This window comes from Spea bombifrons, chromosome 9 (assembly GCF_027358695.1).
Source record: "Spea bombifrons isolate aSpeBom1 chromosome 9, aSpeBom1.2.pri, whole genome shotgun sequence".
Classification (NCBI taxonomy): Eukaryota; Metazoa; Chordata; class Amphibia; order Anura; family Pelobatidae; genus Spea; species Spea bombifrons.
Genome location: NC_071095.1, coordinates 41,044,627 through 41,071,303, shown reverse-complemented (window position 1 = coordinate 41,071,303; position 26,677 = coordinate 41,044,627).

Genomic DNA, 26,677 nt, shown 5'->3' with positions numbered 1-26,677 from the left:
GCGATGCATCGAGTTCATGCGAGAGGGCGGACTGATAGCGTTAATTCTCCGGCTGGACTTGTAGTATTTCAGGCTGTATAATTTCAGATAATGTTACCTGATGTGTTTTTCAGAAGCTCCGTACCCCGTACATCACAGCCGTGCGTAACCAAAGTCAGGACAATTTAACGGCAGTTCCTATTGTGTTTGAACAGGAAGCCAAACACGGGCGTTTTAATGGTTCTAACAAATTCTGGCCGGTCAGAAACGTAGACCTCTTCTGTCACTCGTCAGCGGTCTGAGATAAGGAGCGATTTCATTCTGCCTGTGTGTAGGAATGTCAGTCTTTAAAAGAAGAGCTTGCGTTGAGGTATGATCAGCTTGAGAGATCTCACTTCAGTAATAGAACTAAACTAATACAAGTTATCATGCAGAGAATGGCTGAGAATGGCCATTAATTTACACAAGTGTTTGGAACCTTGGGGCTCTTGGGGGTCTTTTCTGGTGGCCACAAGCCAGATTCACACAGTTGCTGGGATTGTGCAAATGACCATTGAGGCTGCACATATGTAATTTAGTGACCACTGGCCTTAAAGTGCCAAAGGCTATCTATGGAAATATGTTAGGCCTGGATGCATATACAAATCTCATCTACATGTTCAAAGCTTCCAGGTCGACCAATTATTCAGTAGATCGTCTAGTAACCTCTCAAGACACAAAGTATCTCTGAGTAGTATCATTAGTATATAATACTTATGTACTCAGAAGTGAAAAAATACATTTTCACATAAAACAGCAAAAACAATAGGGATGTGGAATTCATTACCTACAGAGGTTGTGCGATTACATTCAGTTGCCTTTAAATATGGGCTATATTATATAAACATGTTTTTCTGTCTTTATTGGACAATGATTGGCACATGAGTGCCGTGCCACAAAAAAAGTTTTTAAGATACATTTTGTTTTAAAGTAGCATCCTCTGTTTGGTGACCACTAGAGGGCACACTTCCACAGAACTCTCCATAAGGGTCATTTCAGTGTATGCACTGCTTTCCCCCATGACTCCCCATCCCTTTTCATTCATCCTTGGGCCTTGGAAATCATGTTTAACTTCATCCAAGCAAAATGTGACCAAAAGAATTCAAGAAAACTACAGGTCTAAAAATCAAAGCTTCATAGGCATTATGGATAAAAAGTGATTCTGGTGCAAACTTTCAAAAGTGGCAAACAATGGATTGGTCCAATAATATTTTATTGGTTTCTAATAGGGTCACTTTATAATTTATATACAACCAGAAATATTTGTATGCTGTCTAAGAAATACTGTCTTGGTAAAAAAAAAAAATAAGAAATCCGATTAAAACACACAGAAACAAGATTTTTCAGTTTCTATGGGAATAACCAATCAGTGCCGGAGTTTGTGTGACATGACAATAAAGTGATCTTACCTTAAATTATGGTGTAAACATTTTACTTGATTAAATAATAATTTGGGCATTTAATAGTATCATTCAAATACCATCATTTTTAATTCCTATATGATGATACTACTTAAGCACAATGCAATCCACATATTGACAATTTAAGAAAACACAAACATTTTAATCACAAGTAATAACATATTGCAGATAGTACACATTTTTATACAAAACTGGCGAATGAGTGGCAATAAGGGAATATGGTCCGCTGGATATTTGCCCGGTTATATGGCCAGTAAAGGCCTGTCATATACAGTATGCTTCGCCCTGGAGCATGGCTTTGTCTCTAAAAGGGTTTACCAAGATTACGCCATACCTTTTGGGAATTGCGTTTTACCTGCCATCGGTCCTCCATCAGACGGACGTGCTGTTAGAAGTACAACCAGTGTTGTAGAATGACTGGCAAACCAACGGCCAAAACAATTAGTACACATTTTGAAATATCAGCCAAAAAGTTTAAGTAATCGCTTGGGGCTTTATACATCTTAGTGCCAAGTATAATTGAGCAAAAATGGCTAAGATTGGATACTCATTCACACTGTGACCATAGATCATGTCAATTTTCTGTTTTTTTGCCTCCCACTGATTTCTACACAAAGATTCCAATAAATCTGCCACTTTGGGCTGTAATAGTGTCAAGTGTTACTAAATCTAACTCTCAAAACAAACATTTTTAAACAGTTCGACTTCTCTGGTATCTTGTTGAATATATATCATGAAAGGTTCCAACACTGAGTCACTGAATAAAATGAATCATAAAAAGGCATTTAAGTTGTGTGATTTACCACTGCAATACTGGCTGTTTCAGTGTGTTCTTTTTCCATCCAGAAATAGCTAAATTCTCCCATTTAACTAACCCGAAACAACAATATTTATTGAGTGTGTTTTAATTATAATTGTCTTCTTATTTATATAGTGCCATGTTGCAAAATCGGCTTTGAAGATAGTAATTATTATCTTTTGTTATGGAAAAGATTCGGTAATTGTAAAGCCGAGATTCAAATTTTGTAAGCTAGATTGTTAAAAGTCCGAAAAGCATTTTTATTTCATCTTTTGGCCAATTGTTAAATCGTTTACTATTTTATATTGGATTTGGTTGCAGGAAAATAGTGGAAACAATGTAAGACGTGTCCCACTCCCCCATAACAAACCCTCTGAAGATACAAGTGGCCCATGACTTGGCCAAAGTGCTGATACTCAAATTTTAAAATGACCATGAATGGTTTATTGAAGTAAGGGTGTTGACATGATAATTGCTATGTGAAACTATAGCACTACAATAAGATTACTACATAAGAGGATATAGGTTTTCTCTCTGTTCTCCATTAGAACATGTCTTCGACACAAAGGTTTAGCGATCAATCAAAGTGCACTTAGTGATACACTGACTGTACTCGTCTCCAGTCCATACATTATAGTAGCAGGTCTTAGGACATGAAATCTATAATGACTAGTTACACTGTAAACATGGGATTGATACTGGTAATGAAAACTTAATATATGTGTTCATTTGCCACTAAAATCAGCAGTCCACCTTCTTGTTATATTGATGAGTCAAGGTATCTCCAAGTACCCTGCACTCCCAAGTAGTCCTACAACCGTTATTAAAATAGCTTTTAATATCATCTGTGGTGTACCACTTGGTCCTCTTTGTGTAGCACAGGTAAAACCTAGAGAATATGTAGTTATGAGAATTTATAGTCTTTGGACTCCAAGCCCATGCTTCCCAATTCTATGTATGGAGCAACATCACATAGTGTCCCTGAGCACCATTCATTACAAATTCATAGGTAGAGGAGCAAACATAGTTACATTTTAGCCCAATTCACGTTATTTTAATGAATCACATTGATTTCTCACAGCATGGAAACATGGAAGTTGACAGATAAGAACCATTCGGCCCATCTAGTCTGCCCATTTCTTCTTGCTGAGCATGTGTTAATGAGGATCATTGTATTGAATTTTTGCTAAGAAGCTCATAAGATTACTTAATAATAAATTATTAATTTTTATTTTAGATTTATTTTTATGAATAAACTAATAAACCTAGTAAAATACGGGTTCATATTTCTAACTAAAAGCCATGTGCTAATGTAGAATTTCCATTAAGGCTTTTCCAGGTGCTCTTCCGTTTACCACACTTGATTATTCCACCCTCTCTTTATGTTACAAACCACCTACCAATGATAAAAGTGGACAGTTTCTGGTCACTAGTGAAAACCTCTTAACTCAGTATATAAGCACACAGGGTGAAGCCAAAAAAGAAAACTAATGAAAAAGCTAAAATACGTGACCACAGGCAAAATGAAGCATAAGAAGGACACATTAAAGCGTTTTTTCCCCCCCAAATGTGTACTTTGTTGCTTACGTCCGAACCTCAGCTTGAGCCTCTGTAAAATATTCTAATACATTTTCTAACCTCAATTAAGAAATGGACCATATATAATTATTAGTATAGGCAATAGTCAAAGATATGTAATTATTGGGCATAAATAAATGATAATTAAGATATATTTATATGTTTCAATGGTAGGTTTCAAGGTTTCCTTGACCTTAAATATAGAATGAAGGATTTGCTGAACATGCAGTCTATAGATAGGATAGTAGCTTGCTAATGCATGGTATAGTTGTAACTCTAAAAGGGCATTACAATATACGTACAGCGATCACCTAAAATAGGGTTTGGGCGTGTAAGACCTAAGTGAACATGTTTGAACACCTAATTAGGTGAAGACCAATAGACTGACATCATTTTCAAATGATATATAAGCTTGGTGTAAGAGAGGCATGGAAGGGGAGGTAGAGGAGAGATGTACTTGCCATCCACGGACTCTTCACGTCCCAACACTCCCTCCCTCCATCCTCAGGAATGCATAGGACAGATGCCATCAACTAAATTCCTTTCCAAGGTTTTGTAAGACTTGTTTCGTATTATTTTTGTTATCTTCTTTTTATATTCTTCTTTTATTTTTGTTCGTATTAAATGTTTTACCTTTGTTTGCATCTAAGTGACTCTGCCTATTTTTGACGCACATACATTTATATGTGATCCAATTATTTGAAGTTTGTATTGGCCCTATATATTTTCTTACAGCCTCGCTGATTGATGTAATTCGAAGGACTTGGTTAAGTAAACTTTAAAGTAAACACAGGTTTCCAGCACCACAATGTTGAGGCAATACTCATAAGACCGCAGGAGTTTTAACTTTTCTTGGTTTACTTTATATTTTTACTGGAAGCTGCGTTATGAACATTGAGTTTTATATCCAGCAGGAGGTATATATGTTTCATCTAAACAAATTATTTTTGGATGGTGTTAATATTGCTCAACCACAAAAAGTAGACGGTAACCTAAAGAGGCACATTATCGCATTAGTATGTATTCAGTTCTAACAGATTGTAAGCTCACAGAGTACGGCCCTCTTCTTGTTCTGTATGTCTTTTGTGTCATATCGCCAATTCTAATGCTAAATAAATCTGCTTGGTGCTAAATAATAACACTAATGATAATAATAACTTATATCTGTATAACACAAAAATGTTAAACGCTTAAAATTTGAATGCATTTATTTCCATAGTAACATGTGACTTCGAAAAGGCTTTACACAACAAAAGTTATGTTATCCTTTGGTATCTTAAAGGAATAATTATTTTCATGGCAGAAGATGTAGGTTACAGCAGAAGCAGGCAGATAGAGTGACCAACAAAGCCCTAAATGCCAGTCTCTTTGTATTCCCATCTTATGAACTTTGAATTGAACTCCTGCACCGGATCTGATCTGGATGAAATGTCATATCTCAGACTGATCCTTATCTTTTAAACGTTTCCTTTGTTTCTTTGATTCTTTGGGCTTTACCCTTCTGTTTTACTGTGAGTGGTTTGAGGCTTTGATCTTGCCATAAGCCTTAGAGATCCACAAAAAAATCTTTCCTCTTGTGTGACAAACAGAGGGACATGGGTATCCTCGTACTATCTAAACAAGCCAGGCGGTTAACTTTTCTGCGGTTAAAGCAGATCTGTATCTATAAAATCCTGCATTTTAAAGTCCATCACACTAAATAGGGTTTTCTGATTAAAATAAGCAACAAATAAGAACTAGAAACCCAAAATATGAATCAGCCATGTCCACTTGTGTCTTCTTCTGAGGATTTGCATGATTACTTTCCACCATGAAGTTATTCCTCTCCTTTTGCTAAGTTTACCATTCCCTTTGGAGGATTGCAACAAACATTTCAGAACAGAAAATGAATAATATTCTAGTTTTGTCACATTTTGCCACACATTTCAAGCCTCCTGATGTATATTATCTTCTTATATTAACAGAAAACTGTCCCTACCAGCCCCAATAAAGAAGTGGCCTCCAGATGAGGTAAGTAAATCGGAAGGCTGGATATGTGCGGATGCTCGTTACATTTTTATGCTCCGGTGAGTACGAGGCAATACCGGCCAGTGATCCATCGAGCGTTTGCCCAGTGTGCCAGATGGCCAGTCCAGGCCTGGATACAGTGCTTGAAGCAATTAGTGTCTTCCATTGATATTAGTTGAAACTAAAGCTTTAATAAATAGATACGGTGATGTTAAAAACGGTGATTGTTCCACTTCAGAATTTATTAATGGCCACACCAATAACACCACGCCTGGGAAACGTAGAATGTGAGCGTATACTTTTTAAAGTGTCATACATTTTAATTTAAAACAACAGCATCCTATATATCCTAAAATATCCTGTATGTCCACCAACAGATACATACCGAAGGTCACCAAAGAGAGATGCTTTCATTTCAGACAGCGGCCACTTCCGCAGGCATCACTTACACATTTTGACCATAAGCCAACTAGCAGTCAGGGGCAACTTTAAGTTTTTTTGGGGGGGGCTACACAAAATGTTTATCTGGACCCCATCTTTAAAACATGCACCACTTATCATCACAAATTTAAGAAAAATACATTTCAGTGTTATAGATCTCTCCGCTTCAACATCAAAGGGGGCCCTAAGCAGCTGCCTTATCTGCTTATATGTTATATGTGCCATGCTTACTGCTAGTAAACCAATTGCTATCAGATACTATGCGATCACCAATTAGTCCTGGAGGGGCACGTTCTCTCTTAGAAGTAAATTATTTTGCTTAACAAGATGTTCATGGCAGCTCCACAGCTTTCAAAGTTTTCCAAAATATCCACTTTATAAGCTGTGTTGCCTCATATTTGACTTCAGTGTTAATTACCTTGTTGACTCATCACTTGATGCTTGTATTTTACATTTTACTGGTATTATTTCAGGCAAGGATACGTGTACAGGACACCCAGCTTTATGGAAACACCCAGCACTTTCCTTGTTTTATTGCCGTACTTACTCAAAGGGAAATTATGAAACAAGCGATCCATGGGGTTTGATTTACATTCAACAATCACACCAGCTGACATGCTATTGAAAATTCACACGCGACAGTGGGCAAGAAGGGCAGAGGGTGCTTATTTTAATTAATAATATGTAGCATTAATAATGTCATTAGTTTTTCTTATTCTTAAATGCTCCAAATGGCGTGGTTGAGCAGGGCTGACTGTAATATAGAGGCAAAATAACGCGTTGTGTTGGGGGACCCACTGTTAGCTTCTTTCCTGTGTTAGCAATGGAGGGGGGTGCTCGAGACACTGTCCTTAACAACATTTTGAGGATGATGTTCCAATTTGAGTAAAGCTGATTACTTAATGTCCATGCTTTTCACTCTGGCCAGCAGCAGCTGTACCATAGGTCCTGTTGTTGTCATTGCCCCAGCGAGACGCCATTGGAGCAGTCTGTTGGAGGCAGATACGTAGCGGGTACCGCCGGACTGTGGGGTAGGAGTAGACTTGCTTAGGGCCTGATAATCATTAAATATGGTCCTGCTTATGTTCATGGGTGGATTGTTCATTTGGTCATGCACAAGGCAACCTACTAGGCACCTGCCTTGGGTCTGGGGTGGCCCGCGTATATACAGTGTACACGGGAACCTAACAGGATGGCAACTAAACATACCATTTGCCACTACTGGTTTGAGGTCTGTCACTGCTAATGTCTTAATCATTTCCACAGCCAAGAGACCACATCTGCTCATGATCTGTAAGTAAAACAAAAATGGAAGGACAATCAGTAATTTTTCTAATAAAATCAATGGCCATCTCTATCAGAGGCATCATTCCTAATTTTTCTCTATACAGGATTCTTTCTATAAATATATACCAATAAATTACTATTTTTAATTCAACAAAACATTGTCTAGCAAGGTGGTAGGTGGTATTTGTTCAGCATTATAGTAACTTTTTTGTGTATCTTCTTCATAGTCAAAGAGTTAAGGACCCTGGGTGGATCACCAATTTAGTGAATATTTCCAGTTACGTTGTTTTGAACTCGACAATCCACTTTGAGCCCATGTTAAACCGCGTTCCAGCCAAGTTTGGTTTCTGTGTATATGAAACCCGAGAGCTTGTTATGTTATTTGCATGCTTTCTGTAGTCAACTGCGAGAGTTTCCTTGCCTCACTCCTAGAATTCTAAATTATTTTTATGTAATTAAGCAGCTGGACCTGGTGCATGACACTGAAATCTAGTTCAAAGGGACCTTCAACCCTGGAATAACGTCACTGGGGCACATGTGACTCAGTGGAACAGTTATTTTCATTAACAAAATTATTCTCAAACTGGGATACCCCCAACTCTTCGCGTGTTTAAGGTTCTTGTGGATGCAGATATTCCTCTGGAGCCGGCTGTCAGTGGAGTTCATGAAATTAACACACATTAAGAGTTACACTAATGGAAAAAATGACCTTCGCACAAAAGCATCATCTTCTTTCCAATAGGAATTATTTAAAACTTGATCTATCCATCCCAACATAAATGTTAATTGCATGGTCATTAATATCATTTTCTTAAGGCGTGTTCAATAATTGTCGGTATTGCTCCAAATGGAAGATATTTCTTATTCATTTTAAATTATAATATATATATATATATATATATATATATATATATACCGTATTGGCTCGGATATAGGCCGCCCCCGTATATGGGCCGCGCCCTAAAAGTTTGGTGCTTTTTTAAAGAAAGTTTTTTTCTTTAAAAAAGCACCAAAAAACATGCTGCCACTCTGTCCTCTCCCCCTCCCCGAGATATGCTGCCACTCTGTCCTCCCCCCCTCGAGATACGCTGCCACTCTGTCCCCCCCCCTCGAGATACGCTGCCACTCTGTCCTCTCCCCCTCCGACTTACCAGAGCAGACTCCCGGGTGTCTTACGGGGCCGGAGGGGGACATCTATGCACATCGTGTATACAACTCCCGGTGCCGGCACTCAGCGGAAGTGCCGGCACCGGAAGTTGTATACGCGTATTGTGTAGATGTCTTCCGCCGGCCCTGCAAGACACCCGGGAGTCTGCCCTGGTAAGTCGGGGAGGTTAGAATGCATCGCGCGCACGTGCGATGCGCTTAGACAACCTCCCGTGCCGGTACTCCCCCCCCGTGGGAAGTGCTGGCACGGGAGGCTGTCTGAGCGTATCAGACAGTAGGATACAGGTCCCCTGCACCGCTGCGGGGGATCTGTATCCTAACCCCGCTGCCTGCCCGGCGCCTGGGACTGCATGTCACGGGCGTCGGGCGCTAGACCCCGAATATAGGCCGCACCCCCACTTTAAAGACTTAAAGTGGGGGAAAAAAGTGCGGCCTATATTCGGGCCAATACGGTATATATATATATATATATATATATATATAAAATCCATGTCTTAATAGGTATAATATTAGGAGTCTTTAAGTCCTTCTTTCTTATTAAGTTTGTTAGTTGTCCGGATGATGCATAGTTTTCATGTTATTCATGTTATTACATTTTTCATTATAGATAATCTGTATGATATATATATATATATTATAGTACATTGTATATTCAATCATAATATAATAGAAATATACAATGTAGGTTTGAAAAAATTACTGTTTTTGCTGTTTCTTTAAAACCTCATGTGAGGCATCTTCCTTCTTAGACTATTAATACCACTTGGTTAGCATAATGTTTTACAAGCAATAGTAGTTCAAAGAATAATAAGTGGTTTATAATAATTACATTTAAATTGGTTTAATCATCATCAGATGGAAAACATTAAGTTTTCTGATTTTATTAATATACAAGATGATTTTAACTCAGGGACAGCATGTAAGCCCAAATGTTAATAGCCTCAAAATACGTAAATAAGAGAAAATTAAATAAATGGATTTTTAGGCATGGCGTTGGCTGAAACTGGATACTTATGATTCCTTCGATTTTAGATTTTCAAAGAATCATGACAAATGTCATATAAGAAATCTGCATACTTCACACCAAGGAAGGAAGCAAGTACAAAATGTATAAAGGGCTTTATGCACTAATGCAGGGCTGTAACTTCCTGGGGCAAGAGGGGCAAGAGATTTGGCCGGAGAGTTTTCCAAAGAGTTGTGTTTCCGCTCCCTGACTTACAATACATTATGAAGATCCAACCCCAGCGAACCTCTGCTACAGGAAGAGCTTGGCTGGCCATGCGTAATGTAACGTTTCTTCCGTTTCCTGGACCATTGACTTTTTACTGGAGAAACTTGCCACTGTTGGCCCTTTTATAATGAATAGTGAAACAGAGGAGCTGAAACCACAACTCTGATGTAAAGTCTTGTGGATATAGTATATAGGTATGAGGCGTCACAACTGTCCATACACGCACCGACAAGTGGTATTACATAATTTTTGGAGAGAGAGTGAGATTTATTACCTGTCTTGTAACTACGATGCAATTTATACCCCAAGAAGGCAATCGAGCAGTAATACTACAAATAAACAGCAGAGGGCATATTTATGTAATGTCCTAAAGGCAAAGATGGAGGTTTGGAGGTTACAAGGTACAATCCTTGAGGGTCTAGTCTTCAGCGGTATATATCTCACTTCTGCTCCTCAGTGGTATAAATGCAGTCTAGTGGGCTCTCTGCAATCCCTCATAAAACATAATACTCCTCATGCTCTGCCATAGCCTTAGGCTTCCTCAGCCTAAACTCAGTTCTCCTAATATTAATCCCCCTTTTCCTCATTTTTTTTTTCTGTTCTAGGCCCACATATGACAACTCTGCCATAACTCCCTGATACACGTTCCTCAGTGTGGGGAAAATATACTATACTCTCGTATGTGTCACTGAAACATTGAATATGGGTGACCTCAAAAAATAATGGGGTGTAGGCAAGATTTTACTCCTTGAGTCTTCCTGTAGGATCACCAGGGGTATGGGTAGTGGAGACTCATCGTGCACCCTGCCCGTGCTACTACTTGGTCTTATGTCTGCCTCAGCAATACTTTTTACTATTTGTCACTATAGCACAGGGGTGTCCAATCTGCGGCCCTCCAGCTGCTGCAGGACTACATCTCCCATACTCCTCAGCCTGCTTCTTAGCTGAAAGAGCATTATGGGAGATGTAGCCCTGCAGCAGCTGGAGGGCCGCAGGTTGGACACCCCTGCTATAGCACATGTTCTCCTGGCCAGGCTCCTGAACTATTATGGCTTATAGAAGAGCCTCCAGACTAAGGACAGACACTATTCAATATCTGCATCCATAAGACTCTTAAACACGCCAACATTTGACTATATCTCAGTTTGAGAAGACCTATGTTAATCAAAATAACCGTTCCAATGAATCACATGTGCCCCAGTGATGTTAAAGAGGAGGAGAATTGAATTAAAAAAATATGCTTTTCTGGTATTTTTTTTTAACTGGTTGAAAAATCAGGACCAAATGTTCAATTACAGGACCATAAAGCTGAAAAGGTTAATAAATTAGTGTAATTTCCAGAATAAAAGAAATTTTGTCCTAAATGTATTACCCTTCATAAAATAATTGTACTTCCAAAGTACTCATCCTTACGGAGCAAATGTCTCCAAATCGAGAGGAACAGAACATCAACGGGAACTGACAGGTCTGTGGTTCCAGATGTGTATTGGAAGCGGTTATTCAATATTATTAACTATGCCTATGCGTTGCCAAAAGGAATGTTTGTTTTATAACACCCACCAGCGTGTTCTGTATCTAGGGTAAGTGCCTGGACTGGAATGTTTCAGGCTTTGCTGCCAACTCTGAAGAGGCATACCCCCGGCGTGTAGAACAGGGAGGTGTCCACTTAATCAGATGCTTTCCAGTGTTTTCGTCTTCCCTCTCTGCACGTAGTTTTATTAATCAATGAATGAATTACCTTACCATTCCAAACACTGGATTCTAATTCCATTTAAACGTTTTAAAAAAAGTTTTAAACCCCTGTTTGAACTTTGGGGACATTTAAAGCTAAAAAATACTACTGCTGAGGTTATTTATAAGGAGCCATTTTTCTGCGGTTTTATTACTATTATTGATTTATAAAGTGGCATCATATTCCACAGCGCTGTACATTGCACCTTGTGTACAAATAAAAAACATATAGTATTTGCACACATAAACACACTATGTTAGTATAAATGGTTAAATGCAAGTCATGGAAAAAAACTGCATGAGAGTAAAATCGGAAAAATAATTTCACCTTACAGCATTTTCCTTATTTTTGTCCCTTCCGTGTCTACTTATTACATGATAGCTAATATATACCTTAAGTATTATACTGGAGTTGATCCAAGTTAACATTGCTGAGCCTTTCAACATAAATATTTTATAAAATAATCATTTCAGTGCACATCATCGAGAAAGAAAAATAAGGGACGCCAACCAGATGTCCAAAAATACAAAATAAATCTACCAGTCCAGTGGTGAATTCTTCCCATCGCTCATGTTGTTCTTATCAGTCGTATACTGGTATCACCACATGACTTTCAATTCCTTCAAAACAAACCCAAATCCATCTTTACCCAGAGCCTAAATTGTCTGTTACCATTATTAGCACTAACCTGCTAACCATGCCGGAATCCTTGGGGTCACGTTTGAGTTCATCAGATCCTTCACATGAACGTGCTGCCTACTCCTACAGAATAGTGCTCCCCCATGATGCCACAATCCACTCTCACAACTTCCATTTCCACCATATGCCACTTTTGGTTGGCATTCTTCTGATTTGACTCTTTTCATTTTGATCTAAAAGGAATGCTGATGGTCACCTATGGTAGTCTTTCTCATGTCACTCCTTATCTCCTGATAGACTTTATCACACTGTCCCTATCGCACACTCTTCATCATGATACTACTGTACATGTGGACTAATATGACCCTAATGAATAGCACCCCTGTTGATATAAACTATGTCAAATTGACCCTTTCATTTTATGTTAAAAGAAGAATTAATTCTAACACGTGGCCCTTCACTTTTTGTTGTCTGTTAAGAATGCCTAAGCATGCCAATCTATCACTTTACTGAAAAACCGTATTACACGACGCATCCAGAAACCATTCATTTTCCCTTGGCACTTGATTAGTTCTTGATCCAGATCTTTAGTGAAAAAGGAAATGTGCAATCCTGCGGCCCATAAACGGAATTTGTGATTAATTACCCTATTATGATCTCAGGAATTCAGGATTTTTGCTCTTTTTTTTACACATAACTCAAGCTTCATGAGCTGTTATATTTTGGCTGATATGTTTGGAAACTGCGGATAAACAGGGACTTCCTGTTGTTGCTGCTACCGCAGTGTGCAAAACTGAAATATATAAGGCTATATATAATAAATAAGGCTTTGTCCTTATCATCCACATTTCCGAACCAATAATTCAACCAATATATTTGTTTCAAAAGTTTTTTTATTTACATTTTATGGTAAATGTAGTTATGTGGCAGGGAGCACGGTCATACATATTCACTAGCGGCTATTATTATTATTATTATTAATATTACCACCCAGATACAACTTATCAGACCCACTAAAGGAAATTTATACAGAGAATCAAATCTTGCTTGGGGTTAAGAGCCATCCTAATTAGTGTGGGGTTTTTTGTTATCTCTAAACCCAATGATTATCACAAATAATAATAATCAACGTTAGGAATCCTTAGCTATAAATATATTTGTTTACTATATGAAAAGAAAAATTGGTGCTTGAATTACCAAATAGACCGGTGTACTAGATTGATATATTCTTGGAGTTACATTATTAAAGCCGTGGATTAGGAAACTAATCACCAGCCTTTACTCCGGGCCTCTGGTTGAAGTAAAACACCTGGCCATGGGGTTCTGATAAGTTGGATTGTTTGTAAGTCTCATTGGACATCTAATATAGCTAAGAATTGAAGAGGATGTGATATGTATCATTGGTATACATTACATTCTACTGTCACCCTGGATCATCATGTTTTTACCCCCATATTCATATAGAAACCACTATGACAATGTCCACAATTAATGGGATCAATGTGTTATTTGTCGTGATGGAAGCTTATCATGTTTGTGACCACTGAGAACCGATGTTGGAGCACCCGATTTTGGAGACCAGTCCACACCATGAGAAACCACTGAAATTCAGAAGAACTATGTTTTTCATTGTTTGGGAATAGCAAAGGCTTAGGTATGCATGTTGTTGGTAACACTTGTTTAATTATGCAGTAAGAATACCAGCAGGTGGTTAATATGGATATTATCTGACAACATGCCAGTCTCACGCATGAAATGTATTTTATTTTGAAGGAACCCTTTCATGGAGTGTATCTCTTTGTAGTCAGAAATTCCAGGTCATTGCAACTTAAACATATAATTATATATATATATATATATATCTATATATATATATCTATATAGATATATATCTATATATATATATCTATATAGATATATATATATATATATATATCTATATAGATATATATATATATCTATATATATATATATAGATATATATATATATATATATATAGATATATATATATATATATATATATATATATATATATATAACATCAATTGTAGGCCATCTTCCAAAACAAATAACAGCACTTTTCCGTATAGCATGGGTTGTATACTTATTTAGTGACATGTGACATATATACAACCTATGGGGTGTAGTACATGTGTTACAATGTCACTGGAATGAATTCCTTTTGACTAGTAGACTTTCTCATGACCCATTTTACCCTTTGCAACTCATGAATGATGTCTTAGACACATAGGTTAGGATTAAAAGGTCAGAGTTTTTATTTTAAACTACATATAACCACAAAGCATCAATAAACTAGACTTATTGTCTTAACACTGTCTTGCTAAAAGAAAAACCCAACAGTAAGTCTGCTAAAAGGGCTCTTACTGTATCGAGCTGTATAACTTCTGTTCCTGTACTTCAAACAGAATATACCTTTGCAGAGATGTTGTTTATTTTCTAGTCATTAGATAATTCTCTATTGTCTGTGCCGGGACAGGGTGAAGCATGGCTTCTATTTAAGTAGGAGATTGGAAAGAGAAGTTTTTCCCTGTAAATAATGGGTTAACTGCTGGTCCAATTAACACAGGTGCCCCAGGTTTAATGACAGGTGTCCCAGTTCTGTGAGTTAACTGCAGGATGGAGGACACTGTATTGCTCTCACCAAGCAAAGCCCATTATCTAAACGTATGTTGGAAGGCACAGGAGTTGTACCTGGGTTCCAGTGTACAATGTGAGCTGGTAAGACAGACAACTTTTTGTTGACAAAGTGTTAAATGTGTGCAGTTTTTGTTCTGTACTGGGAACCAGCTTAGGTGGCCAGACTTTGGTTATTCAGTTAGAGACTGCTGTTTAGTAAGCCTCCTAAATAGGAGTAGGTTTTTGCTTTTGCTTTGATTTTGTTTCAGTAAAAGCCTGAAAACCTATTGGGTCTCGGATCTTGTACATTTCTTGCAGCCCTAAAAGGTAGCAAAATCTACTCCTACATGGCATTAAGGGGAATGTCCCATGGAAAACAATTCTCCTTTAAGCTGTGTAAAAAAAATGATTTTAGTTAATTTTGTTACAAGAAACTCGCTTTATCTGCAGACTTGGAGGCTTTGTCTATATGTCTCAATATTATTGTGCCAAATGGCCTTCTGCAAGAATTTCTTGTTTTTCTTTTCTACCCAAAATTTACAATTACCTATAAAAACAAAAATATAAAAATGGACACGATAATAAAACTATATCATTTAGAATTATTATAGTTTTTGTTGTAAATTGTTTAATTCATGTTTTTTATGTTTCTATAATCATAAAAACATAAATTGAAATTGACCATCAGAGTCTCATGTATGTCCTATATACTTTTGGAACTTCTTGTTTGGAATGTTAATCCTCACAGTCTGCTCAATAAGACTATTTGGTAGTAATCTACCTCCTTTCCCTATATTACTTTCCTGGCATATCCCATGTGACTTCAAGTTCATAATCTAGCTTTCCTTCTTTAAGTGAAATAGGGTACCCTGCAATTGCATCTTTACACTTGGGCAACAGGGAGGTCTTTGCTCCAGGTTGTTTTTTTTGTGAATAGCAACCAGTGGTCAGGTTGCACCTTACCGAGTTAAGGGGCCGTGCGAGTGAGCCTATTGGTCTCTTGCACGGCCATTTAACCTACGGATTTATGCTCCCGTTATCTAACGCAGCATCGCAGGGGTTAACGGGAGCGGAAATCCGTAGGTTCGCTGTCAGGAGTTAAAAAGGCCGTGTGAGTGAGCATATTGGTTACCTGCAGGGTCTTCCTCTGGCATCAACCAATTGGTTGATGCCAGAGGCGGTCCCTGCAGGCGACCAATAGGCTTGTTCACACTGCCCTGTAACCCGTGACGGCAAACCTGCGGATTTCCACTTCCGTGAACTGCCGCGATGCCGCGAAGACAAGGTAAGTTAGAAGGGGGGGAGAATGGTAGACGAAGACGATCACGAAGATTCTTCGTGGTGTGTGTCTTCGTCTTCGTCTACGTTTTACCGCCGCTCTCTTCTCTTCTTCGTGTCTTCGGAACGGACACGAAAACGCACTCTTCATGTTCGTTTTCATGTTTGCCCGAAGACGAATGCACAAGTCTAATATACATACACAAACAAAAGCCCTGCCTATTTTCTTACCTTTCGTTAAAAGGGAGAGGGTATCGCTGTTAATTTGTCCTCCCTGGAATGTGGGTTCAGCATTTTCTCCACCACAAGCTCATGCTTCTCAGAAATATTCCAGCCCTTGATGTCGTTTGGCATACTGAGGCCCTCTGCTCTCCCCGGCTGGCTAATGGCAGGACCTTGTCTTGGTAGTGCCTGTCTACCTATCTGATAGTGCCTGTGAGGGTTAATCCTCTTATGATTAACTGAATTGAAGATATTAAACATTAATAAAACAGATTGAATAATTAGACCTCAACATATGCATAATTATTTCCGTAACTGAGACATCCGATTACTGTGTCATATTTTAGATATATTTGTCTTCATTTGACAGAATTCCCCTTTGAAGCTTGAACCATGCATCGGATGATCTAGAACACTCATAGTAAGGCAATATATTTCTGTTTTTGTGGTTTTCCTGGCATTGCATAGGAGCGTGCTTATGACAGTTAAAATGGCTAGGTCTGCAGAATGTTGGAAAATGTCACAAACTAGCGGTTTGTAGAGCTAACATCTGTCAGTGTCCACCCAAAAACAAAGATTTAATGGACTCATACTGGATGAAATCTGTTCAGACCAGTTAAATGCTTTTGGAAATAAAGCTTAAGCTGTGTCTAGGTATGTCTGGTTGGCAAAGACATCCAAACGTTGTGTGTGAACAAATTTTAATTAGCAGTCTTAAAAAAAATCTCTGAAGTAGTAGAACAGTGAGGTCAATTTCAGGTTGTTAACAATTCTTACACTACGTAAGCGTTGGCAACTCAAATAAGGTACATTAAATTTTGGTTTTCTACCAAAGGAATTCTGAATCTTGATGTTCAAGGGTCCTGGTAACCAAGGCTACTGGCTAGGGCCCCTGCACATGGGTGGCCCTTACCAGGAGCCTCATAGGCATAAAAGTAATTTGTGCTGACTGTGGACCCATGTTGTGAGCCAAGTTTAACAATGACCCTGATATGGTGCTTTGGATATACCTGGGAAGTCTCAGGGTGTTTGCTCAATGTCAGGGTCTCAGGTTGAAGGCACAGAGCCTCAGGGTCACACAGTCTGGAAGAGACTCCTGCTTCAATGCCGTGATCATATATAAGCCTCCCAATTGGTGCTTTTGCTCCCAGTATGTTATGGTTTCAATCCCCGTTTGAATGCTGGTGACTCAATTAAGCGTATATTTAAATAATGACAAGGTCAAAGTTTCCTATTAGGACCAGAACCTCTCTTCAGGATGGCCTATTAAAGGGTTAATGTTTCAAAAGGGTTAAGGGTCACATCATATAGAAAGTTCCCAGCTATGCTTATGGCCTATTAGCATCTGACTTTGACTTCGGTCTTCTGCACAACCTCCCAGCTCTTCTTGCCTCTTGACATGAGTATGATATTTATTCACGAAACACACTTCTTGAAAATCCCAGGTTTTATGGGAATGCTCTGTTATGTTCCATAATTGACCCCCTTACCTCCTTCTTAGCATTTAAGCCTTTTTTTTGAGAGAGTTAATGCCTTTAGCAAAGATCACACAAAGTTCATCTGTGTTTTCTAAAGTGTCCGATTCAAGTTCCGTTAGCAACCCTTTAATTATACGCAGCCAACACCATGTACTCATAAAATGGAAGGAATTTATACCAAAACCTTCTCTGAACTTGTAATTTTTCATTGGTGATGACATACCTAAAGATTAAAAAGACTTCCATGTGGAAAGAACTTCAGATCAGAAAAACACTGTGTACTCGGTAATTGTTCTGGATATTTGTTATCAAGTAAATATTAACCGACTAATGTTTCCATTGGTTTTTTTCTTTAGTACCAAGACTGCAGTGCCCTTCAATTTAAAATACAAGGGGTAGGAGTGATGGGGACAGGCAGTAACAGGTGCGGCCAAATTACAAATTACTGACGGATTAAGTAATTGCGAAAATAAATGATGTCAAACATTAATGCAAGGCATGAATACACAGGGGGCTCGTACAATGTAAACACAGGGGAAGGAATACATCAGACATTTTGAGGCTTATGTATAAAAAAAGGAGGTTCTGTTGTATAAAAAAAAGTGGCTGTTCCATAAACACCTTGTAATGGTGTTTTACATATTAAAATAAGCAACAAATATGTATTAGTAACCCACATAATATTAATACTATGGGAGCAGTCACCTTATCTTCCTTATCTTGTCGCTGATTGTTGTTCATTGGTTCATGCAGTCTTTGTAAGGATGGGGAGGAAAATAGAAATAACTTCATAACAGTAATTTGATTAAATGTAGTGTTTTTCGACTTTTTCCCTTAAAGAACCACCCTTCCTTAAGTTAAAGTAGTTGCTTACGTTTAAGCACATAAGCCAGCATTGACCTGAACCTGGCTTAAGTACAATGCCTAGCCAAGTCCAGCTCATCAAGAGTAAAGGAGTCCGAACACCAAGCCACCTCAAATTCCTCCTCTCATTTACACTTATAGGAAAACTATTTACAGTTGGTTTAAATAAACTCATTTAATTTTTTTTTAAAAAGAAACAAATGCTTCAGTTCCTCTTTAAGATTGTATGTGAGGTGGTTGGTGGTACCTCAGTTATACTGCAGGTCTCCAGACACTCTTCAGTCAGCCCAGAGGAGGATATTCTAAATGTTTGGGGTAATAGATCCTTCAGAATAATTCCCTTTAATGAATATTACCCACAAAGTGTGCTTCAATATATCATTGATTGAAATGTTGTTCTGTAAAATTGCAAGGTATAACTAATTCATCATTGTGGAAACTTGGAGCTAATATGGCCAAGATGACATAACGGGTAGTTATAGCGTGTTGTACCTTCTGTCCTAATGACTTAATACCAGGGGAGGGGGTGCAGTGCCGTCACTCGTAACATTAAATACAAGGTGGTAAATGATGTTAGACTTTGGCAAAGGGGGTTATGGCTCACCAGCTGTTGTCGAACTAGGCAACCATGAGCCCCAGCTGTTTAAGGACCGTGGCGCCTATGATTCTTAGCTATTCTCCAGAGGACATCAGTTTCTAAAAATGTACAATTTTTAGAAGCTGGTTTTATGACCTAGGTCACCGACCACCAGCGTTGGTTATTTCAGTATGATCTCTCTTGTATCATTTTGGCTTATCTTTATTAGATATCATATATATTTATTAGATCTAGCATATTGGGACCTCAGCAATTTGTTTTTTTTCTTTGTTTATTTTTTTTTATACAAATTTGTAAATCTCTCCATGGTACAGCATTATGGAACCTGTAAGTACAATAAAAATAAAACATAATGATAAAATATACCACTGATTTGTAGTCCTTCGAGATTATTATTGAAATTATTATTATTAAAGCTTTGTTTACATAAACCATCTATTTTTTTAAGAAATACATCTATTTCTCAATTTGTTGGCCTATTTTTTATTTTTTTTAACAATTATTTATTTTTTAAACTGAGCTGTGACGGCTGTATCTCCGGGTAGTTAAAAAAGAAAAATACGTAACATTTTTCAAACTTTAGTGCCTTAACCCCTTGCTCCCCAGACAGGTGATATACAAAAAGAAGGCCTTCAGCTGTTTCTTAATAATATTGTAGGACATTTTCTTTATTTTTATATGGTCCACAAAAAATCTAACTGCCTGCCAATCTTTGTTATAGATGCAAACATTCTGAAAATAAACATATTTTTCATAGAATATTTCCTTCACTTCCAACGGGACCTGCAAATCTATGACTAAAACAAAGAAGGTAAACTGTTACTTTTGGGTCATCCATAGTAAAAAAAAACCTGTACTTTGTGGACCATTAGAACGTAGGTGTAATATCACCGCTTATATAGTAATATAGACCAATCCGCTCTCTGTGTTATTGCATTTAAAAGCAGCAATGAAATGTGACTACAAGGGCAATCACTTGAGAATTATAGTTTCATTAAATATTATTACATAGGGCCATATGGTATTTAGCAATAATTTGCCTTTTCCCCCCATACAACATCAATGATATTTTAGGACTGATTCGTTAAAGTGGATAAAAGTGGATAAAATGTGAAGGTAACACACTTATAACACACTTATTATTATTTTCACAAAACACGTTTAATTACAATAAAAATGTGGGTGTAAACCAACATGGATTAATTCATGCATTTTTTTTGGTGTGTTAAAATGGAAATAACATTTAAGTTGAACTATAAATATTTTGTTTTATTTTTTGTTTATTTAACATTGATGTTTTTTTCCAATCTTAGGACAGATTTGAATTTCACAAAATCAATCTATAAAGGCCTTGTATGTTAATCCTTTGTAGTAAGCTTGAAAGGTCTCGAATTAAGGACTGTTAACTGCCAGTGGTCATTGTGATTACACACAAGTTTACTTATCTTATAAGTTGGGCTTATCTGTAACTCTTAGACTCCATGAACATCTTCGGGTACAAACCGCCTTTTGCAAGCTAAAACATACTACATATTACTTGATTTGTAGCCTATCCTATTGCATGCACGCAAAAAAATAACTAAATGCTTGTCTTTTAATCATGGAATAGGCAGATGGCGGTTCACATGGAACCATTTTTCAGAAACATAATATTCCGTGAATTTTTGATGGAATGTTTCTAAAAACTAACCACGGTAAGATGGCGGATCTGTAGTCTTCATATTCTTCTGGAGGAATCTGTCCTGGTGGCGTCCCAGAAAATAATTACATATGACAACAATTTGCAGATAGAAGTCTAACAATATCTCTGTGTTATTCTACAAGCTAACAAGTTGAAATATACATTCTATTATGCATAGTGTACACATTGCGGTAGACAGTATTTTTTATGTCACATCCTAATGGCACAAATGTGCTTCCCATCTGGATTCCAAGGAAGTGGTTTTGGCATAATTAAACCCATGTGAAGGATCTTGAACATCCTACCGCATATTTTTTTATATCACTCCATTGATATAGACTACTCGTCCAAATTATTCAGCATTGCAAGATGAGTTTCAATGCCAATTGTTCTGTGGTTCACGTTCTTTTGCTTATGCCAATGCTAACATTTCCATTTGTCCTTTTTTTAATGTAGAGCGGCTGGTACACGCAATTGCAGATATATACAGAATGCTGGAAGTTATAGCTGCTAATAGTTAAACTAAAGGTTGCTTTATTTAAAGTCAAACAAACATCAAAAGGGCCAACTGTATATTATTTACATTCTTAGGGGGTCAACTCATAAGAGGATACCTGTTACAAGTACTGAACCAGAATGTGACCAGTTTCTCAGGATTAGACAATAAACCCAAATACACCGGCAGCTGCAGATATGTTCATTGAATTTTATTCTATAGCATAAATAAGCAAACCTTGCTAGGTCTTCCTCAAGCCAACTTTATGACCTTGGTATGCCATTTTTTTCAACAAATGCATCTTTTTTTGTGCAAAAATAAACATTGAGTTGTTGGACTAATTATATTGGAGGACTGTCAAAACCCGGTACAAATTTACCCCATTGGTAAATTTTACTTTTACATTTCTGATACATGTATACAGTATAATAACATCTTTACGGTTATACTATGGAATGTGCCAATCATCAATACCTAATGTTTCTCTTAGCCTTTTATAATTCTGGTGGAAAGGCTATTTCCGTGATGTGGGCCGTGGTTTCCTTCACAGGTTGAATTGAAGGCTGACAGTGGCCCAAGTAAACAGTCAGTTCAGACAGGGTGGTCTAGGGGCCTGTCGTGTATATTGCACTAAAACTTTCCCCAGCTCTCCCCAAATTCCTAGCACGTTAACATGACTGATCTTCAGGAAATGTTGCCATACTTGGCATCACACAATGGGGGCTTCAACTAGCCTTCTGGAGTCACAATAACTTCTATACTGACATTAAAGAAGTTCAGCTTAATAATCTCTTTGACTGTTTTATTGATTGGTTACAAGCATATTCTACCAATATCATTTTAGCTTTCTTATAGAGGCATTAGCGAGGCTGACGTTGCATTAAGACAGGCCATTCACCTTAATAAATCATACTCCAACATGGACATCTAAATATAAGTAGGTTACAAGCTCCTTTTTGGGAACCACAAGACTTCAACCAGGGAAACTGAGCATGGCAGACCATGCACCTACTTGGTTTTACCCCCAGGAGGGCTGAGTGGTCACTGGGACCCCTGTCTCCTCCACGTCCCTGTTAAGTGTGTGTCAGATTCCTGTCACACCTGTGTACCGTCAGGTAATCAATGCCCTTTATATACCAGGGGTGCTCCCTTGCTGTGGAGCATTGTAGTTCCCGGCCCTGCAGTTTTGTGAGTGTTTTTGATCTGTGTATTCTGGTTTTGATCCCTGGCCTTGGACTCTGACTATGATCCTGTTTGTGCACTTTGTACCTTGCCTGAATAAGATTTTCTGGCTTGGACTTTGATTATTCTCTTGGATTGTCCTTTGGCGCTATGTACTTGTCTGCATTCATGTATGACCTTGGCTTGCCTGGCTTGCTGGTCCTGTTCTTGTAGATGGTACCAAGGAAGAAGCCTAAAGGTACATCAGACTGCCATCTGCAACCAAGTGTGCCTATACCTGCATGCCTCACATAGAATCCTGAACCTGTCCCTGCATGGAGACTTCTACCAGACCCGGTACCCGCAGTGCTGACACTAGCCATTTGCCAGTCAAAATACTGAAAGTGTGTGGCAATTTTCTGAGGAGATCTAATATGCTAACAGCTCAAGGTCCATAGATGACTGCTCTAAAATGTCCCAAAGTTGCAGAAAACTCACCTGAGTACTGATAATGCATCAAACCTTCACCATCATGTTAATTATTAAGCTTGTGTTCCATATTAAAATAATTCATTAAAATAACTCTGCACTTGAATGGCCATGAGAGTGTTTTCTCTTAATCACCAGATGCTGTAACTATGTTGACTTCAGTAGAATGACTTCATTCTAGAGGTTCATGTCTGCGACATATTATAACAATGTCATTCCATATAAATGGAAGACAGTTAGTCATGGTACTAGTTGGCTCTCCAGAGAGTTTCCATCATCTCACCTAAAGTCTATAACACAGCTGCATATTTGTGATCTCTGGCATAGCTACCACTGGAGGAGAAACATCGTGAATTCTCTCCGGACCCTTTAAACTAATCTACAAGCTGGGCTGTGCATGATGTAATCATTTACATCATTTTCTGGATACATATAGAACGTATCAATGTGGCAGTAATGTACTACAAATTCTAAGCTTGCATTGTTATGCCGGTGATTTGTAAACTGAACATTTCTCATGTAACAATACTTTATATATAAAAGGTTACTTTCAAAGGATCTCAAAGCAATTACATTTTGTTTTATTTAGGGAAGTGGCAATTTAAAAGCCAATATTTGATGTGTATATGGTTCTGTGAAGGCATTCCCATATGTTTTTAAGTAATTTGGAGTGAATTTAAATCACGCAAACACTATATTTTGTCATTTGTTGATTTAAGTTAAAAGATATACTATGTAATGCAGCTTAATGTCCCAAGTTATCCAATGGTCTCTTAAACTGTCACGCCTTCTATTTTATAACATTTTTTGCATTTAATTTGACTTTCTCAAAGAATATCGGCTCTATTCACACATGTTATGGGGTGGATTTACTAAAATCACAAAAAGTCGGAAATTAAAAAAAATCTTACTTTCTGGAGCTCATTCTCCAAAACCGAGACTCGATTTACGGCCTTTAAATAAGTTTTTAACCTTGAAGAGTTTTTGTTCACTTTACTCAAACGTTTGTACTGAATTGACGTCTGACTTGGTCTTCAAAAAAATCTCCAAAATGGGCATTTTACAATATATCCAGTTCTATTTCAATTGCCCTAAAGGAACATGAAGACATCTGTTTGATGCCTTTAGTCAGGTGTTGCTATTTAAAAAAAAAAAATAGCATTATAAACGGTAGATAAAAAAAAACCCTTATAGGAAACACAATACTTATGAATCATCAATTTGTCCCCTACATAGCTTCACGCACCATTTTATTTAATAAAAATACCTATAATGCGTTTTTTTATCACTCAATTTTCTTTTAGAGATATTTGGAAGTTTCATACTTCAGTATAGTTTATATAGTTATATAGTATAGTTTATATATTTCATACTTCAGTATAGTTTATATAGTTATATAGTATAGTTTATATATTTCATACTTCAGTATAGTTTATATAGTTTTATAGTATAGTTTATATATTTCATACTTCAGTATAGGTAGATGCCCTGTGGTGTGTAGGGTCATAAGGATCCTCCAAGGCTTTTTGGTGCACAAGTGGGCCCTTTAAAGCTGACATCAATGACACCCTCTACTAATGACCTCTGTAGTTCTTTTTTTACCAGGCATGTGTGAAATGTTTGTTATTATACCACTGAATATTTTGGGTATGAACGTTTGCACCATAATATAACATTTCACACATACAATGGTATATTGAATGGCAGCCATTTTGATCTAGAAACATGCCTATATACTAACATTTTCTGTATACATGACATCAAAGGAGGTAGGATTTATTAATTAACAATAATCCAACAGAACCAATACCCATTTGTGATCACACCTCTTGTAGACAATTTGGCCCTTTCTGGAATATACTTCTTAATGGGCTGTCATACAATATATTGCATGTTGAATTTACTTCAGTTTTGTATTACACCATTATATCTATATATATATATATATATATATATATATATATATCTCTATATATCTATATATATATCTCTATATATCTATATATATATATATATATATATATATAGATATATAGATATATATAGATATATAGATATATAGATATATATAGATATATATCTATATATCTATATATATATATATATATATATATATATATATATATATATATATATATACCGTATTTGCTCGATTATAAGACGAGGTTTTTTCCAGAGCAAATGCTCTGAAAAATACCCCTCGTCTTATAATCGAGGTCGTCTTCTAATCGGACCTCAAAAACATTTCTGCTGGGGCCATGCTGCTTACCGGTGCTTTGGTCGCGAGCACCGTCTCTTCTAGCAGCAGAACAGGAAGCTAGCAGAATCCTCACATAATGCTGCCTCCCCCTCCTTCCTATGGGGGCGGGGCCAGAGAAGTTGCTCGCACAGCCGGGCCCCTACAGAAGTCTGCGAGCGGGAGATCTGCAGTTCAGGTAAGGGGGTGGGGGAGGGTTTTTGTGATTAATGTGTGAAGTATGTGTGATTAATGGAATGAATGAGTATTTAAATGTTTGTGAATGAGTGTGTGTGTGATAGCATGGATGTGTAAGGGGGGTGGGGGTGGTAGCATGGCATAGGGAGGCTGTAATCCCACTACTATCATCCCCAGGTTCCAGCATGTACTGGCTGCCTTGGCTTGATAGGAGTGTGATTGCTGTTAGCAGTTTTATATATATAAAACTGCTAACATATACCCCATGGTATGCCTTTTAACCCCCTATATGCCAGAGTGGCATATAGGGGTATAGGCATATCATGGGACAGAGGGGCATATAGGGGGTTAAAAGGCATATCATGGGACAGAGTGGCAAATAGGGGGTATAAGGCATTTCTGGGGGCAGAGTGGCAAGCCTGGGGGCAGATGTGCATAACTGCGGGGGGCAGGTTGGCAAATAAAAGGAAATAAAAAAATATATATTTTTCTCAATCATAGCTTTTATTAAATATGAAAAAATAGTTTACAGGAATGAATATTTACTAGTAAAACTTTTCCTATAGAGTAGTCTTATATTCAGGCTTTTTGTTTTTTTCCTAAATTAATATTTTGATTTTGGGGGGTCGTCTTATAATCAGGGTCGTCTTATAATCGAGCAATATGGTAATCAATTTACGGTTAATTCAGTAGCTACACAACCAAATCTGCTTTGTTTTGATATTTTTTATTGTTTAAATATGACATCTTGAGAATCTATATATATTTGATTGATATTGATGAATGGTACTATGTCAGCTCTTGGAGACCAATGAGTCGAACTTTTCTTTATTCACATTCATTGTATTTGGCTCATCAAAATTCCCTTTTGCGTCTGGATGCTCTAGACTGATTTTTCATTTGGGTTCATGGATAGACCAGCACTAGTCCTCTATTGTCTAATCCACATAGAAATCTCCATCTGCATTAGCTTTCAGAGCCCCAGTATAAACTTTGAAGTTATCAGTTTGATTCTACG